Raw genomic sequence first — 16,597 nt, forward strand, 5'->3', positions numbered from 1 at the left:
GTTTTTGTTTTGTTTTGACCATGCCACGCGGCTTGTAGGATCTTAGTTCCCCAACCAGGGACTGAACCCGTGCCCTTGGCAGTGAAAGCACAGAGTCCTAACCACGGGACCTGCCAGGGAATTCCCTATGGCCTAAAAGGTTGAAAGCCAGTCGTCTAGATGTATCAATGAAGCATAGAGGTTTATGGCTAGAGAATAGAAATTTCCAGGTTTGAAACGCATGATCAAACAAAACTTCTGGTTGTGGATGCTGTCCAATGGAGTTGACCAGAAGCAAAAGACGGAAAGCCCACTAGCTTTTCTTGAGGTGTGTCTGCCACAGAAACTCCATGAATGGAGGACAGTAGTTTGCAATTGCTCAAATCTTAGGAAAACTTTAGGATAATCCCTAGTGCCCAAACTTGCACCAAGTGGTTGTGAACTGCTAAAGCAGTATCATTCCCAGAGAGCACATCCTTCCAGCTCCTTTCTCAGATAGGCTCATAGAGGACAAACGGAAAAAGGTGATCCTCCTTGGTCTATGCTGGGTACCAAGAATTCTTTCTACTGCCAAGAGTCTTAATTATTTCTGTTCTATAGGATATGCTATGCTCTTTTCCCTGTTTTTCCAAACAGAGTTTTTCTTGTCTACATCCTGTTCTTTATCCACTGTATTGGGTGCACTGGGGGTAGATAACTTATCATTTAACCACAGGTCACTGAACCACAAGGAGCTACCTCTGGATTTCAAGGAAAGAGACTTCACAGGATGCGGTTATATGAACCTTTGGGTTCTTTCCATTTGAGTTGCATGAACTTTTGTGTGTTTTATGGGCATTTGGGACAGTGTCTCTGTGGCAGACGGGCATGAATGGATGCTGAGCGGGCACCCAAAGGGCTGGAGCTGACGTTTGTCAGTTGCCACCGGGCATTCATGCCCTCCTCTCCCATCTTAACAGCGTCTAGATTGTCCTCTGGATAACTGCACCGGCATGCAGCCTGTGGACTCTGGGGGCTGTTCCAGCTGTGAGCTCTAATGACTTGAGTCAGTCAGCACCTTTCATTTCCCTGATTACAGTTGTTCCTTCAGGGGTGGGCATAGTGTCCTGGGAGGGTCCCGTCAGGTATATTTCAGGAATCCTACTTGGAATGATGGTATGAAACACTCTCCACCACTGACATAAATGAGGAAACATGGGGCTCGAAACTTGGCTGGCAGGCATCCTAAGACTCCAAGGGGAACAGGCTTTAGGACAAGGTCAACATTGTGGTTGACAGAGTGGAGGGGAAGAAGAGCTCTGGCCCTTCTTTATACTCTTGAGCACTTGAACCAACCAGCCACAGGGCCTGCCTTACCTCTGGATTGTTCCCTTTGAGCCAGTAAAACCCCTCACTGAAGTACGTTTGAGTTGACTTCTGCTGGTTGTAGGAAATACATACTTCCTCCACTCCATACTTTGTTTTGCCAAGCTCCATCATCTCAGATGTGGACTTGCCGAGCCTCTGTCCTAGGCTGTCAGGAGGGTGGTTTCCTTCACATTAGGGTTTAGTGGCCTCAGCCAGGGCCTACACCTGAGACTTCTCTCTGTGCTCAACTTCCCTCATATATTAAGTACATTCTTACGAAACACATGATCCTTGATTCTTCTGGAGCACTCAAGGCTCATTTGACTGTCTCTTGCCTCTTCCTCCACATTTGGCTGATTTCCCACCACTAGCCTTGCCCATTATGCCACAGTAATACTAAACTGCTCCGTCCAAACCCCATACAATTTTATATGCCTTTGCTGACACTGCTTTTTTTTTCCTGCCAAGAATGCCCAATCCTCTCCACTTTCTTTGCTTCTCATCTATTTATCCTTTTAGACCTGTGTTCTCCAATATGGCAGCCGCAAGTCACACATAGCTACTGAGTTCTTGAAATGTGGCTAGTGGAAGTGAAAAACTGAATTTTTAATTTTATGCCATTTAAATTAATTTAAATTAAAAAATATATATGGAACAATATAAAATATGTTTCTATTAAACACACCTTTATTGCTTTGATAGGACTACATTTTACTTTAACTGTTGAGAAGTTGGTGTCCAAATTGAGATGTTCTGTAACTATAAAATACACACTGTATTTCAAAGACTTTGTACAATAAAAAGAATGTAAAATATCTTATTAATAATTTTTATATTGATTAGGTTGTGAAATAGCAATATCTTGGATATATTGGTTTGAATAATACACATTAAGATGATTTTCTCCTGTATATTTTCACTTTTTAAATGTGGTTACTGGAAAATTTTAAATTACATACATGGCTGGTAGTATACATCTACTGGGACAGCACTGGACTAGACCCTACCAGGTTTCATCTCCTTGAGAAACCCTTCCCTGGTCACCCAGCTAGGTGCAGTGGCTTCCTGGCTTCTCATGACACCCTCTTACATAGTACTTATGTCATTAACCGATATGGTCGCTTCATGTGTCTGTCTCCCTCCCACCTATCCCCAGACTATACGTTTCTCAAGGGCAGGGACCATGTTTTATTTTCCAGGGCCTGCACAGTGCCTGGCACATAGTAGGTACTCAGTAAGTACTTGTGAAATAAATTAATGAATGGCTAACCACATCAAGTTCATGATATCACAGGTATTTCAAAGTGAACTTTCATGTACAACTACTTTCTAGATTGATATGCTATCTTAGGGCTTCCTGGAGGTCCCGTCTTTTGGCTGAGTCTCTTGGTTACTGTGTGCAGTGCCCAACCTGGGGGGCTGTACAGAGCAGCCCTATAGGCTAACCTTTCAGCCTTTCCTAGAACCCTGATCCTGAGAGGGTACCAGATGGGTGCAGAGCAGGAATAAGCAGACAAGGATGAGCTCCAAGAGGAATGGAGGGGAAAAAAGAGGAAGTGAGGAATGCAGGAAACAAGCCTTCTCCCTCTGCCTTCTGTGGCAAAGTGAGCTGAGCATTGCTGCCAAGCAAACAGTGGTGTGGAAGGCCGGGGAGGAGAAGCAGGGCTGGCTGTGGTATGCCACTGGGTGGAGTTAAAATTTATAACAAGGGAGAGGCAACTGAAGAAAAGAAAGATTCTTTTAAAAATTCTGCTGAAGCCTAATTAGAAAAAAATTCCATTCCCTCATGCTAAGTTTTAAGAGACTTCCCTTTCAGAATTATTTTCAGTCTGGTGGTAACAGGCAGGAAGAGTGTCAGATGTTCACCAAGCTATAAAGCGGATACTCCCCACCCCCTAAACACAGAACCTGCCCATATTGCTTTTCTGACTTGGGTTATGAGGATACAGGATATGAAGTTGTCAAGGCATAGATCTTTCCAGATAGGAGTGTCCCTTGTGGTAGATTGAAAACAGAATGGCTGAAGTATTTTGCAGCTGTTCCCGCCCAAGAAGTGGAGTAGATTTTGCCAGGCCTTGAATCTGGGTTATACCCATGGGACATTAGACAGCCTGATGCAAGCAGAGGCTTGAAAAGTGCTTGAACACTGAGGCTGGCCCTCTTTTGCCCTTTTTGGAACCCAGCCACCATGTGAAGGAGTCTAGGTTAACCTGCTGGATACTGGGGACATGTAGCTGGTCACCCCTGTGGACACCCCCTACATGCTAGACCTGTATGTGACACCACCAGGGACCACCAGGCCTCAGAAAATCCTCCAGCTGACTGCACCATACAAGCAAAACTGGGCAAATCCAGCAGAAGAACTTCCCAGCTGAGCCCAGCCCAAATTGCCAACCCCCAGAAAGGTGGGCTAATAAATGATTGTCATTTGAAGCCTCTAAGTTTTGGGGTGTTCTTTCATGTGGCAAAAGCAAACTCATACATTCTGACAAAGAGGTGTGGAAATCCATAGAGAAATAGCCACCTTACTTACACCTTATTACAACAGCGTGATTCAGAATGATTCAGAGTATGGGCTTCGGAGCCAGGCAGATGTGGTTCCATCACTCGCATGATGTGCTCTGGGGCCTCTTTGGTAAAAATGACAGCACCTACTTCATAGGGTTGCAATGAGAACTGTGTCACCCAGCGTGGCACATTGGAATTAGGATAATTTGGGTATAGTTTATAGAGGAACAATTGTATTTACAAAGGTGTGGTCAGGGTTCAGGGACCCACAAGGGAGAGTGCAGTGCCCTGGGGCCATGTTATCACCGAAGGTGTGAGAAGACAAGGAGGTGACCAAGAGCTGGAGACACAGCAGGCAGGGTCCAGAGGGCCACCTGGCAGGAGCCATGACCTCGAGTTGAGAGATGGAGCTGTTCCGCAGTGACACGTCTGAGAAGGAGCTGGAGGAATAAAAACTCGGACCCACACTTTTTCCTCCTTATTTCCTGCCAGGGTTCCTGGTTGGCCAAATCCAACTAGGAGCCACTGGACATACAGATCAGCCTCCTGTGGCGAAAAGTAAGGTGATGAAGGAGGGAGAGTAGATCTGGGGCGAATAATGTGCATCAAAGAACTGGGCATGTACCTGACACCCAGTAATTATGATGAAATATCATTCATCTATAAACAAGGGCTATAAGAGGCAGAAAAGGAAATGAGTATTTTTTGCTAGGGTGACCTAGAGAATATTCATGGACAAGATATGCTTTGGAGGGGTTGGGAAAATAATAACAAAATGATAAGAGCAAATATTTATTTGGAATTTACTATGTGCAGGTACCATTCTTTATACCTTATGTACGTTAATTTATTTAATCTTCATAACTATCTTATGGGGTAAGTACTATTATTATCCCTATTTCACAGGTGAGAAATTGAGGCAGAGAGAAGTTAGGTAACCCAACTGAGGTCACACAGCTAATAAGTAAGGGAGCCAGGATTTGAACCCATTTCAAAGGCAGTGTGGGGCGTGACTTTCTTTTTTTTAGGCACAGAGCTAGAAAACTCTTATAGAGGAAGTAGGGAGTTATCCAGATGGAGTAGAGTGTGGGGTTTCTGCCGGAGGGTAGCAAGAGACAGTCTGGAGAGAGCGAGGTAAGGACCAGACTACTGAAGACCAGAATGATAGGCTGAGGAATGTGCCTTTATTCTGATGGGCGATGGGAAGCCACCGAGGATTTCTGAGAAGAGAAAGGCAGTCACGGCAGAGTGCAAGGAAGATAAATCCTTGTGCGGCATGAAATTAACGAAGCAGGGAACAACGGGAAGCCAGGCAACCAGCTAGAAGATACTGCAGTAGTCCAAGCACCAGGAGATGAGGGCTTGAATAAGATGACAACAACCGAGATGAAGGGCAGGATATTAGAACTGCACGCAAGGGAAGGCTCAACAGAACGAGGGGACTGATGAACTGGGTGTATCAAGTGTGGGGTGGTGCTGGAGAAAGAGAAACAGGACAAGAGGTTTGGGACCCAGGTGAAAGGGTCACGATGGTATCAGATGGACCATTCAGCCACACTTAATGTACAAGTTGGACAAAAGTGTACATCATCCAGTCTTGTGTGTTTTCTAGTTATAACACAAATGCCATGAAGTTGTACCAACCCCTAATCAATTGCAAAATAATAACTGGTTTTGCAATATCAGCTCCTGGCAGATTCACTGGTGAGCCTGGAATAAGGATGGGGAGGAATTCAAGGACCTCCCCCTGTGGTGGTAAGAGACCAGGGTTGCAGGATATTGTGAGATTAGTTCTGGGGAAGCTGGAAGGATGCTTGGTTGCCCGGCGACAATGCTGTCCCCACGGCAGCCCTGGGTTTCCTGCAGTCCCGGATGCATCTTCTTAAAAGTAAAGAGGGATGGCTGGCTGACACATTTCCCGAAGTGGCATTTTCAATGTCCCAAGTCTTGGTATCTTGTTTATAAGTGGCACTTACAACATACAAGGGAAGGGGGAAAGAGGGGGGAGGAAGAAAGTTCTCCTAGGGTCTCGAGCACACGAGGAGTTGATCTTGACTCTATGACTTCAGCTCGTCTAACAGAGACGGTGTGCAGAGCCTCCTTGAAATCCACCTGAAATGAATTAGCCTGAAGTAAAAGTAGGTGTTTATCTCAAGTCATCGCCTCGAATAGCTGACTACCTGTTGGAAGAAGGTTCTGATCGATGCAGACCAGAGCAGCCGTGCGTGAGCTGTTACACAGCGGTTAGTATTGATCAGAGCTAAAGGCTGCCGATAGGAATGTGGAGTGAACTGACAGGCAGAGAAGAGGGAAGGAGGAAGCAGCCTTCGCTGGTGGCAGCCGTACAGAGGAAAGCCGATAAAAAGCCAATTCCACTTAACTGAATGGCTGCTAACTAAATATTTTGGGGGCTACAGCCTTCCCAGGTAGCAGCTGGAGCATCTCGGTTCCAGAACTGAGATATCAAGCAAGAGCTGGGCATCGACAGGTGAGATCACAGGGCCCTGGTGATGGATGGGGGAAGAAGAGAGGCCCCCGAACAGAGGGATGGGTGGCCCTGGTCTTGACTGAGCTGACTGGGTGCATTGGAGGACAGCCATGGACCACGGAATGCGGCTGATGGGAAGGAAAGGGACAAGCGCCAGGCTGGGATTTGTGAAACAGTCTCTGATTAATTAGTTCATTTAAAACCTTGATGCTTTTCTCTGCACTTAAGGGGTATTGAAACTAACTGCTGCAGTAAGAGAAAGTTGACCAAAGGCTGGGCCATTCACAGAGAGAGGCAGAATGGTGCAATGTTGAGCTGCTAAGAGACTGGCTTTGGGAGATTTGGTGCTCACTGATAACTTGTTTTCTGAACTTGCAAGTGCTCAGGATTGCACTTCTCTTTCTTGAATTAGGTATGACTATGTAACTTGTTTGGGCCAATGAAATGTGTGTCCCTTCTGGGTGGACATTTAATTGCTAGTGAACAACTTTCCTGCTCTTCACTTGCCACTGTGATCACAGGTGCTTGTGTTCATATGGATAAGAGCAAAACCCCCTGGAATGTTAAGCTAACACATGGATAGTTGTCCAAAACTGCACTGGATTTTGTGTGAGTGAGGAATAAACTTCGATTATGTCACACCGCTGAACTTTTGGGCCTGTTTGTTACCCAGCATAACCAAACCCTTTCTGACTGGTACAGGGGGATTGGTTTTTAGAATCCTGTGTCTACCGGTTGCTAGTAGTTTTGTGATTTGGCCCATTGCTTAATCCATCCATATCTTGGACTATGTATACAAAGCATATAAAAATAGTAACAACAATAAAAATTATGATGTATTGAACGCTTACAAGGTATAAGCATGGCATAGGCTCTGCTTATGTTAATTCGTATAATTCTCAAAGCAGCCCTGCAGTAGGATCTATTATTATCCTCATTTTACAAATGTGGAACTCAAAGCTCAGAGAGGTTAAAAGACTTCCGCATGGTCACACAGCTTGTAAATGACAGGCTGGAATTCAAGCCTAGGCAGATCACTCCAGAGCACTTTTTCTTAACCATTTTCCTACCCTGGATCTCAGCTTAGTTGCTTAATAAATAACAGGTCTTCCAGTATAGGCTTGGGAATAAATTCACCAGTTGGCTCACACTCAAGCATTCTATATGGGAGGAGAAGAGAAAAATGTGGCTAGTATTTCTTTTGCTCTCTCACTAGTCTGTCTACACCACCCCTTCCCACAAGCCTCTGTAAGGTCTGAGCCTGTCTGGAATAACCTTCTCCATTTGTTCCCTCAATCTTGGGTTTTTCTAAGGCTCCAGATCAATTCCCTACTCATTCATGATACAAACAAAGAAACTCCTTATCAGTGGAAGAGACTGAATGGACTTCTGTCAAAGGATGCCATTCTGAGGAGTTTCTCATGTATAAAATGGGGGTAATAACCCCCATCTCACTGGGTTGTTATACCATTTTTCATCTGTTTTTTAACATCATATTCTAGGTTCTAGACACTGTGTTATGTGATTTTATATGTGTGTGTTTGTATACACACATATAAAAGATCTACCTGTCTGTCTGTCTGTCTGTCTGTCTGTCTATCTATCTATCTATCTATCTACTTACCTACCTACCTACTTAACGATCTATCTTTTAATCTTCACAGCAATCCTAGGAGGTAGATAATATGTCCATTTTACAGATGAGAAAACTGAGGCTCAGAGAATTTAAATACTTTCCCAGAAGTCACTGAGCTAGAATGAAGGATGGGGAGCCAGTTCAAATTATAATCCCCAAGCCTGGTCTTTTTTCTGTTAAACTCTAGTGCCTTTCTCCCACTTGTGGAGTTAAAATAGAATAAGACAGTTAAGATTCTCTTGGAGTACAGGGCCTGGCACATAATAGCAGCTCAATAATTGGTAGCATGAATTATGGTTCATTCATAAACATTTATTTATTTATTTACTTGTTATTTTAATTTCCTTTCTTTTTTTGCTGCGTGGCTTGTGCAATCTTAGTTCCCTGACCAGGGATTGAACCCAGGCCATGGCAGTGAAAGCAATCAGTCCTAACCACTGGATCACCAGGGAACTCCCCATTAACATTTATTGAGTAGCTTCTATGCACTAGGTAGTGTGCTCCAAGAAATTCCTAAAGGAATTTTTCAAGGAATTTGAAAACAAACATATAAGGAAATCATTTCTTGTCCCTACTGCCTTTCAAGACACTCTTGGGCTGCCCGCAGCGTCAACTCCTTAGAAAGCACCGAACAGAGGGGATCCCAGGCCAAACGAGTGATGGGAAACAGGGAGCGGCAGCAGCCCTCATCACGCTGGTGTGCTGTCTCAGTGGGTCTGGGTCCATAACCAGCCTGCAGGCCATCCGGGTAGCTGTGCAGGGGTGCATGGGGTCCCTGGAGAGCGGAGCAGCCCAGAGCAGCTAAGACCCTGCTGCCCGCTGGGCACCTGCCATTCAGCATCGCAGTCACGCCTCACAACAACCCTTGGGATGGCGATGAGAGCTGCCTCATGTCCAAAGCAGGACCGAGCTTTACCCACGACACCACACTGCCCTTTCTTTATGACCTTAGGTGAGGAGAAAAGGATGGTGACGGAATACTCCTTGAGCATAGTTGGAATTTACCTGGATTGACCTGTAGGTTCCAGCCAGCCCCAGGGGGAGGGAGAAAGAGTGCTCATATTTTATCAGCTGAACCACCATGAGATCCCCAGGAATAAGGGGCCTGACACTACGTACCTCCTGCCTTTGTGCCGGGGATCATGCCAGGTTATCTCCTTATACCTTCCCCACATCCTCCCATCAATCACCGACCCCACATGATTGATGAGAAACTGTCTTAAAGAGGTTAAGTGGTGCCTAGGATTGGTCCTTATTTTCTCCATGCCCTTATGACAACATTTAATAATTTTTCTGAGTAACTGGCCCTTCTAAGTACCTTAATTAGGGAGGTCATCTTTGCTCTCTGCTTGTCAAATGTTAGTTACTTGAGAAATGCCTTCCATTTATTGATATATCAATGTATTGATGTGTGTGTGTGTGCGTGTGTGTGTGCACGTGTATGTGTGCACGCGTGCCACCTCGACGCTTGGGTTCCTCTCGACCAATATTTTGGGTATATGCCGAGGGGAGTGTGCGCAAGCTATTTTGAGTTTCTGTACTTAACGCCTAGCAACTTCAATAAACTTCATTCCTTTAGGTAGTAGACTTAATATTTCAAGTATGGTTTTAATTACCATCCTTCTCATGTTGAAGGAAAAACCAGGAAAAGGGGGGCGAAAATCTAACCTATGAGCATTGCCAGTGATTCCATTCTTAGTGAGAACGAAGGCCAGAATTCCAGAACATAGAGGCTAGAGTCTCTCTAAATTGTTTCTTCAGGCATGGGCACATCATGCTTAAATCATTTTGAATTTCACTGGGTTCTATTCTTCCAGCACAGGCTGTAAACATTTATCTTTGGGCTTTCCCAGAAATGTGTCTTATGGAAGGGATTAGCTGTTTGCGCATTTAAAGTTCCGAAGGTGAACTCCTCTAACCTAACCCACATAATTAAAGTGGAAAATTTCTGGTGGAGAAAAAAAAAAACATCAGGGAAAATACCATGTTTGGGAAGAGAGCTGGACTCCTACGGTCTCAAGAGATGGCTCTGCATTCTCGGGCACTTAATTATAACCCATCTCGCTGGGCGCTCTAGTTCTTTCCTCTGCTCTGTCTTATCTCTGTGTTGAGATGATCAGCAGCTTGAGGGCGTGGCATTGGAGTGGGGAGAGTGGTTGGTTTTATGGTATAATATTTAAAAACGACTCAATTTTTAATGTGGAGTATACAAGGAAGAAAAGATCAAGTAACAAAACAGAGCAATAGTTTTATTTTTCTGATAAATCCTGTTGGTATAAAACAAAACCAATGTGTGGAGCTGGGTTTGAAAACTCAAATAATACAGACAAAAAACAAAATGAACATGAAAAACCCTGCTCTCCTCACCCGAGTTTGGTTCTGCTCTACAATAACTATCACTGTTAACATTTTCTTGTGATTCCTTCCTTCAATTTAAAAAATATATTCATCGTATAATTTTAGCAGCACCCAGAAAGCCCTTGTTTCTACCTGTTGTCTGTCCTCTTTGTTATAATGGCTGATATTTCACCATTATAGATTCACTCCTTTCCATGTGTATGCTTAAGGTACTTCTTTTATTCAAAGATATTGTTATTTAAAAATTCAAGTGATAAGAAGCAATGTTAAAGGTTTGTGGAGATTGTGTCTGAATGGAGAGTGCTGGTTCTAGAGTTACACCACTTAGATCAAATCCAGGGTCTAGCCCTTGCTGGCTCTATTTAACTTCTCTGTGTCTCAGTTTCTTCATCAGTAAGGCGGGGTAATAATAGTACTTGCTTCATAGGGTTGTCATGAGAAATGAATGAAAGAATACATCAAGAGTACTGAGAACAATGCAATACATGTCATTACATAGTAGGTCTTGAAAAACGCTAGCTATTATTCCTATTATATAAAATTAATAACTAAATATAAATGGTTTTAAAACAACTGCCCTTTTTGAGTGCCTAATACATGCTAGACACTGACCATAGTGCCTCAGGTACATGGCTCATACAATCCTCCATACAGCCATAAGAAGTAGGTACTAGTAATCACCCATTCTACAGAGAAGGAAACTCAAAAGCATAATGTAACTTGCCCAAGGTCACACAGCTAGGTCTCAAGGATGAGCTGGGCTTTGAGGGCACATCTGTATTTTCACTAAGCTAGCTAAAACCACAGGGAAATTTCAAAGGGGGGAGCACAGAGAGAGACTTCTGGAGATGCTAGTGAAAGCGTGGGTGATGCAGTGGGACAGCACAGAGTGGGAGGGACGCCTGGAAGAGAGGGGGAAGGCTGGTGAAGTGGATGGAGTTGACATCCAGGGAGCTGAGCTTGTCATGCGATTCTGCCTGGGGCCAGTGCAAGGTCTGATTTCCTTTGTGGTCTCCCATGGTGCCTGGAAGTTGCAGGAAGCCAAAGGATCCAAGTCTTAAATTCAGGTGTTCTATTTCCACCACGAGTTCCATGACCTTGGCAATTCACTTCACTTCCCCAGCAAGTTTCTTTTTCTGTAAAACGGGGATCACGAATCCTGGCTCACCTACCTACCTCATGGGGCTGTTGTGAGGCTCAAGTGAGTCTGGGGACTTATAAGTGTTTGGCTAACTGGAAGGCACTGCCCAGAGATGCTAGATATTGTTATTGACTTGATGATTACTGGTGAGTTAAAATGGGGGATGCATTTGGTCCTATAAAACTTAGATTTAGAGAGGACCACAAAAATGTACCTCCATGGGGAAGAGTTTATGGTACCAGGGATGCTGGTACTGTCTGCGTTCAATTCAAGAACAGGTAGGGAGCCTGGGAGCCTTGTGGATGAATATCATCATTATGTAGTTGCAGTGATAGCAGGTTCGAGGATCATACCATACTCAGCCTTCTCTTCTCTGTACTTCCACTCCCAGCAATCTGGGGCAAGGTGGAGTCTGGTGACATCCTCTGTGATGTGTTAGAACTTGTCCTGCTTTAAGGTCTGGTCAGCTGCACGGCCACATATCACATGGAGACACAAAGCAATCGACAGCATCCTAGCCATTTCTTATGGATCCAGTATCTTGGGTCTAGGTTGTATTTCAGGCCAACTTTTAGTGAAGTAGATCAACGCTTGAAGCACATAATATAACATGATTCTTCAAGAGTTGGATTAATTGTGTCACAGTCACAGTCTCAGTTCAGGTTCAACCTTTTAAAAGTTTTATTATTGTATAAAGTGATCAATCAGGAGGAAAGGAAAGACAAATGCTCGACTTTGGCCATATTTCTCCCTCTTCTTTGTCAGCAAATGTTCCTCTCCTAGTCAGTTCATCTGGACTGTGCTGGAGAAACTGGGGTTAAGGCAGATCCATGATGGAGCAAAATTTGAACCAAGGAAAAGGCAGTCAGGTGCTCTGAGTGGAAGGCAGACTGCTCCTGGGCTAATCAACCTTGGTTTTACATGAAAAGAACCTGGGGCGCTTTAAGATGTTCAGAGTACTGAATCCCACCCACAGAGATTCTGGATGTCCTGGTCTAGGGTATGGTCTGAGCACCCCCTTGATTCTAATATGTAGCCAAGGATGAGAATTACCGGTCTGGTCAGAGTAGCTCTCGGTAAAACCATCAGGTGTGGCAAATTTACTTTGGGGGTCCTTGTTCCCCAGCTTCTGTTTTCTCTGTCTCACTGTCTCCAGGACCCTCTCCTATATCTCATCCTGCTGGAACCTGCTTTCAAAGTGTTCCCCAGCAAGGTATTAGTCGATAAAAACTTAAGGGTTTAGACCTTCCAGAAGTACATGCATTTTCATATGGGATACTTAAAGTCAAAATGACCTGGAGTAATCTAGCTACAGAGGGGTGAGCAGGTGGCTGAGATGCATCTGAGCCAACAGCTTTCTCGTCGTCATCACTGTAGTAATAGTCAATACGTATTATGAGCAAAACACTGTTGTAAGTATTCTCTCTCCACATATAAATACATATCTTCACTCACTGAATCCTCCCAATAGCCTTATGAGACAGGTGGCTTACATTGGATAAACGAGACACAAGAGGGTTGAGCAATATATACAAGGTCCTACAGCCAAGAAATGGTAGAGCCAAGATTTGAACTCAGGAAGTCTGACTCCAGGTACCATCTTTTAACCACTCACTGCTCAAATGACCTCAATGGTCCCTACCAAGGGCAGAATGGAGTCTGAGGACTAGTTCTGTTTCTCCAACAGGAGATGTTGTGGAACTTCCCCTTATTTTTCCCTTTCAAAGTCCCTGAGGCAGTACCCTCTATGGGAGATTTTCATTGTTCCTAAATGTCACCCTTCCCTGTGAGAGGGTAATACTTCTCTTGCTTCGTCAACATCAGGCTTGGCCATGTGACTAGTTTTGGCCACCAATAAAATGTGAGAGGAAGTGATGTATGCTACTTCTGAGCAGAAGCCTTAAAAGCCATCATGTTGTTCCTTTTCTCCCTTCCAGCAGGATATTGTTTTGAAGCAAGGGAGGAGCTGCTCCTTCAGCCCAGGACTCAGAATAAAGACAAAGTGGAGCAAAGATACAACCACGTAATTTAGATGAAATGGAGCAAGGTGAGACAGAGGGATTACTTTCATGTAATTTTGTACATGAAAAATGTATCTGCATTTTAAGTCACTAAGGCTTGGGGGTTGTTTGTTAATGCAGCATTACCTAGTAAAAACTGACTGATACACCTGCTGAATATCAATATTTTTAAGCTCAAGTGCCAGAAATGCTATAAGGATAATATCCTTAAATAACCAATAAAATACATTATAATTTATCCAAGAAATATTGCAAATAGGCTCAAAACAGATTTCCACCTTCTACGAATACTTTTTATGCATTGACCCATCCCCATCTCAGAATGCTAAGAGATCTGAAGCATTTGCCTAGCTCAGTACATCCAGAATTCATTCACCAGCCCAATACTTACAAAGAGAATCAGAAAGAAAGGATGAAGTAGATTAAGAGTTATTTTAGGTTTGAGGGCATTGGATAGCATGGGAGAGAAAAAGTATCTATTTTCCTTTATAGATGGGAATTAGCGGCAAGACTTGATAAAACTCTCCCTTATATGAGACAGAAAATGAAAGAATCCTTAATATAAATTCTGTGTTCCATGCTTCAGAATCTGTTGCTCCTTTTAATTCCCAACTTCTTGCTTCCGTCTCATACAGTTTACAAACTTATGGCCCATGAGCTGAATGTGGCATGTTGAATCTTTTATTTGGTTCATATGTTGCGTGGGTATTTATATCAGATTGATTGCCAATACTCAAAATTTGAGATATTTCAAGTAAAAAAAATGGATATTTCCAGCTTCTCTTGAAAAATCAAAAGTTCTGGTTACATTGGGCCTGGGAACCATGGGCTAGAGTTAAGCAGCAGCTGCCCTTAAGGCTGAGCGTGTTCTCCACAGTCCCCACCTCTCTTTATTGCCTTATACCATTCCCACTTCACTTATTTGTATTCTTTGCTTAATCCATGCAGCCACGGGAGTTTGCTTCTCTGGGGGTCAACTTCCTTCTTTATCTTTTCTTCCCTTCTCTCCCCTTCCCTCCCCTCCTCTCCCCTCCCCTCCTCTCCTTTTCTTTTTCTTTTCTTTTCATTCTTACTTCTTCCACAGTAAGGAAGGAGATCTCTGGGAGCCCATTTTTTGCTGCCCTGAGGACACTACTCTCTGCCTTTTCTTAGAACCTGAAGTGACCCAAATTTGACAGTCCAGCTGTTTGGGTCCCAAAGAGAGTCACCTAAACTATCTAAGACCATTCTGGGGGTGGAGGGAATAGATGCTTCCCTCTGGATATCCTGACTATGCTTATTCAATGGATTCTATAATATTTACTGATTTGCATACCTGTGTAGCTTGAAGGTCTTGGAGCAGCATAAACCTCCTGCCCACTAGATAATTTTGTTGCTTAACAAACCATAACAGCTCTGATTACATGCAGAAAACTAGCAGTAAATGGTTTGAAAATGATTTTACTATTTTCTGTTATGGAAAACTCACATGTAGGAACATTACGGAACTGTTTTGAAATTTCTTTAGCCTTCCAAATGTAAAATCACTAGACTTTGATATTTTAGCAATTCCACGTTTAAAATATCAGAGTTAATGAGACCTGCATCTGCTTTATTGACACCTACACTGGAGAAAGTCATCCAACACCATATGGATGAAGTAGTCAGTGGGTGGGCATTTCCAATCCTCTGGCACACCCTTTTCTTTTTCTGCACCAAAGTCGTTGCTAGACCAACTTCTCATTGACTAAAACTTCACACCAAGGCTCAAGGATTATACACCTAGGACTTGGACTGTGCAGATTGTGATATGGGCTGTGGGCATCAAGAGGTACACTGGGGTTCCCAGTAATAAAGTCATTCTGAGAGCTCTCACACCAGCACTCAGCTAGCTGTAACCTTCTCCTGCATGCCTTCTAAGGACATTAAGACTGGACATTTTATTTTGTTTCCGTTTTAGTTTATTTGAAGGTTTTATGATGTCTTAGTTGATTGGCCTGTGGAACTTCCAAATAAACATGCTGCTTTTAAAAATGGCAAGTTGTTTTTATTTATTTCTCTTAGGTGCCCAGTGACTTCGGGGTATATTAGGCAGCTTTAAATTATAATTAAAATAATAACTGTGGACCTAAAACAATAATAGACATTGAATTATGTGAACACCAAATTAGGATGTTCAGAAAATCTGTCTGAAGGAAACCAGGGTAAGCATGGAATTAAAAATAGTTATCTTTGCAGCAATGTGACCAAAGGAAATTTCTCTCTAACAACAGCCTTGTTATTATTTTTTTGCTTTGTTTTGCCTTCCTACAAGGCTACTCACATTTTTATTTTTTGTGTTTGCTGGACTTGGGGTGTGTGTAGGGGGTATCTAGTTCTTTTGGTGACCTTGTTATGATTTTACAGACAAGAGAAAATAATAAAACCTGCCTGTCATCTGAGAAAATCATTGTATTTCAATGATTTCTTGAAAATTTCTCAAGTCCATGGGCACAAGCAGTAGAAGCTGGCATTGTGCTTCACTGAATGCCAAATCCTCGAGCGCTTCTGAGTCCCCCTAAGACACACACATCTGCATTCCTCCATCTGTCATCTTAGCTCATCTTCCTCTCCCAACTGTTCTTAAATTAAATGACTACGTCTAAAGGGAGATTTTCTCGGGAAAGCTTATGAGAATTTGTCCAAAGGCAAATTAAAACATTGCAATGTAATCACCCAACTCAACTCACTGCTTGGCTGGTCTCAGTGTCTTTTCTTACCCAAAGGAGTTAATCAACCTTTGGGCCCCATATGGAGGAAAGCAGGAAGAAAGGGAAGTCAAGGGAAAATGGAATCCACTGGCTGATGGTCAGAGTGTCAGGAAATGAAGAGTGTGGCAGAGAGGGCTGTATGATGTGCAGTGGATCCAAAGGCCAGGGCAAGAGGCATAGCAGGTAAGAAGTAAAAGAAAGCAAGCATCTAGTTCTATACCCTCCTGGCATGATGCTTAACCTCAGGGATATGAAAATTCACCTTCTCTCACCCCCATGTCCCCAGAGATGAATGGATAAGAGTTCCTGCAATCATCACAGGCCACTAGGAATGACAGGACTCTTCAGCTTGGCTGGTCATTGCCCTTTTATTCCCTCGATGCTCCACGT

General features: G+C 43.5%; 1 protein-coding gene across 1 annotated transcript in view; it reads right to left on the reverse strand.

The window, feature by feature from the left end:
* Nucleotides 1-16,597, reverse strand: part of ZFHX3 (zinc finger homeobox 3) — a 423,800-nt gene that overhangs the window by 301,676 nt on the left and 105,527 nt on the right. The window lies entirely within an intron of this gene.

This window comes from Balaenoptera borealis (assembly GCF_965194805.1).
Source record: "Balaenoptera borealis genome assembly, chromosome: 19".
NCBI classification, from domain to species: Eukaryota; Metazoa; Chordata; class Mammalia; order Artiodactyla; family Balaenopteridae; genus Balaenoptera; species Balaenoptera borealis.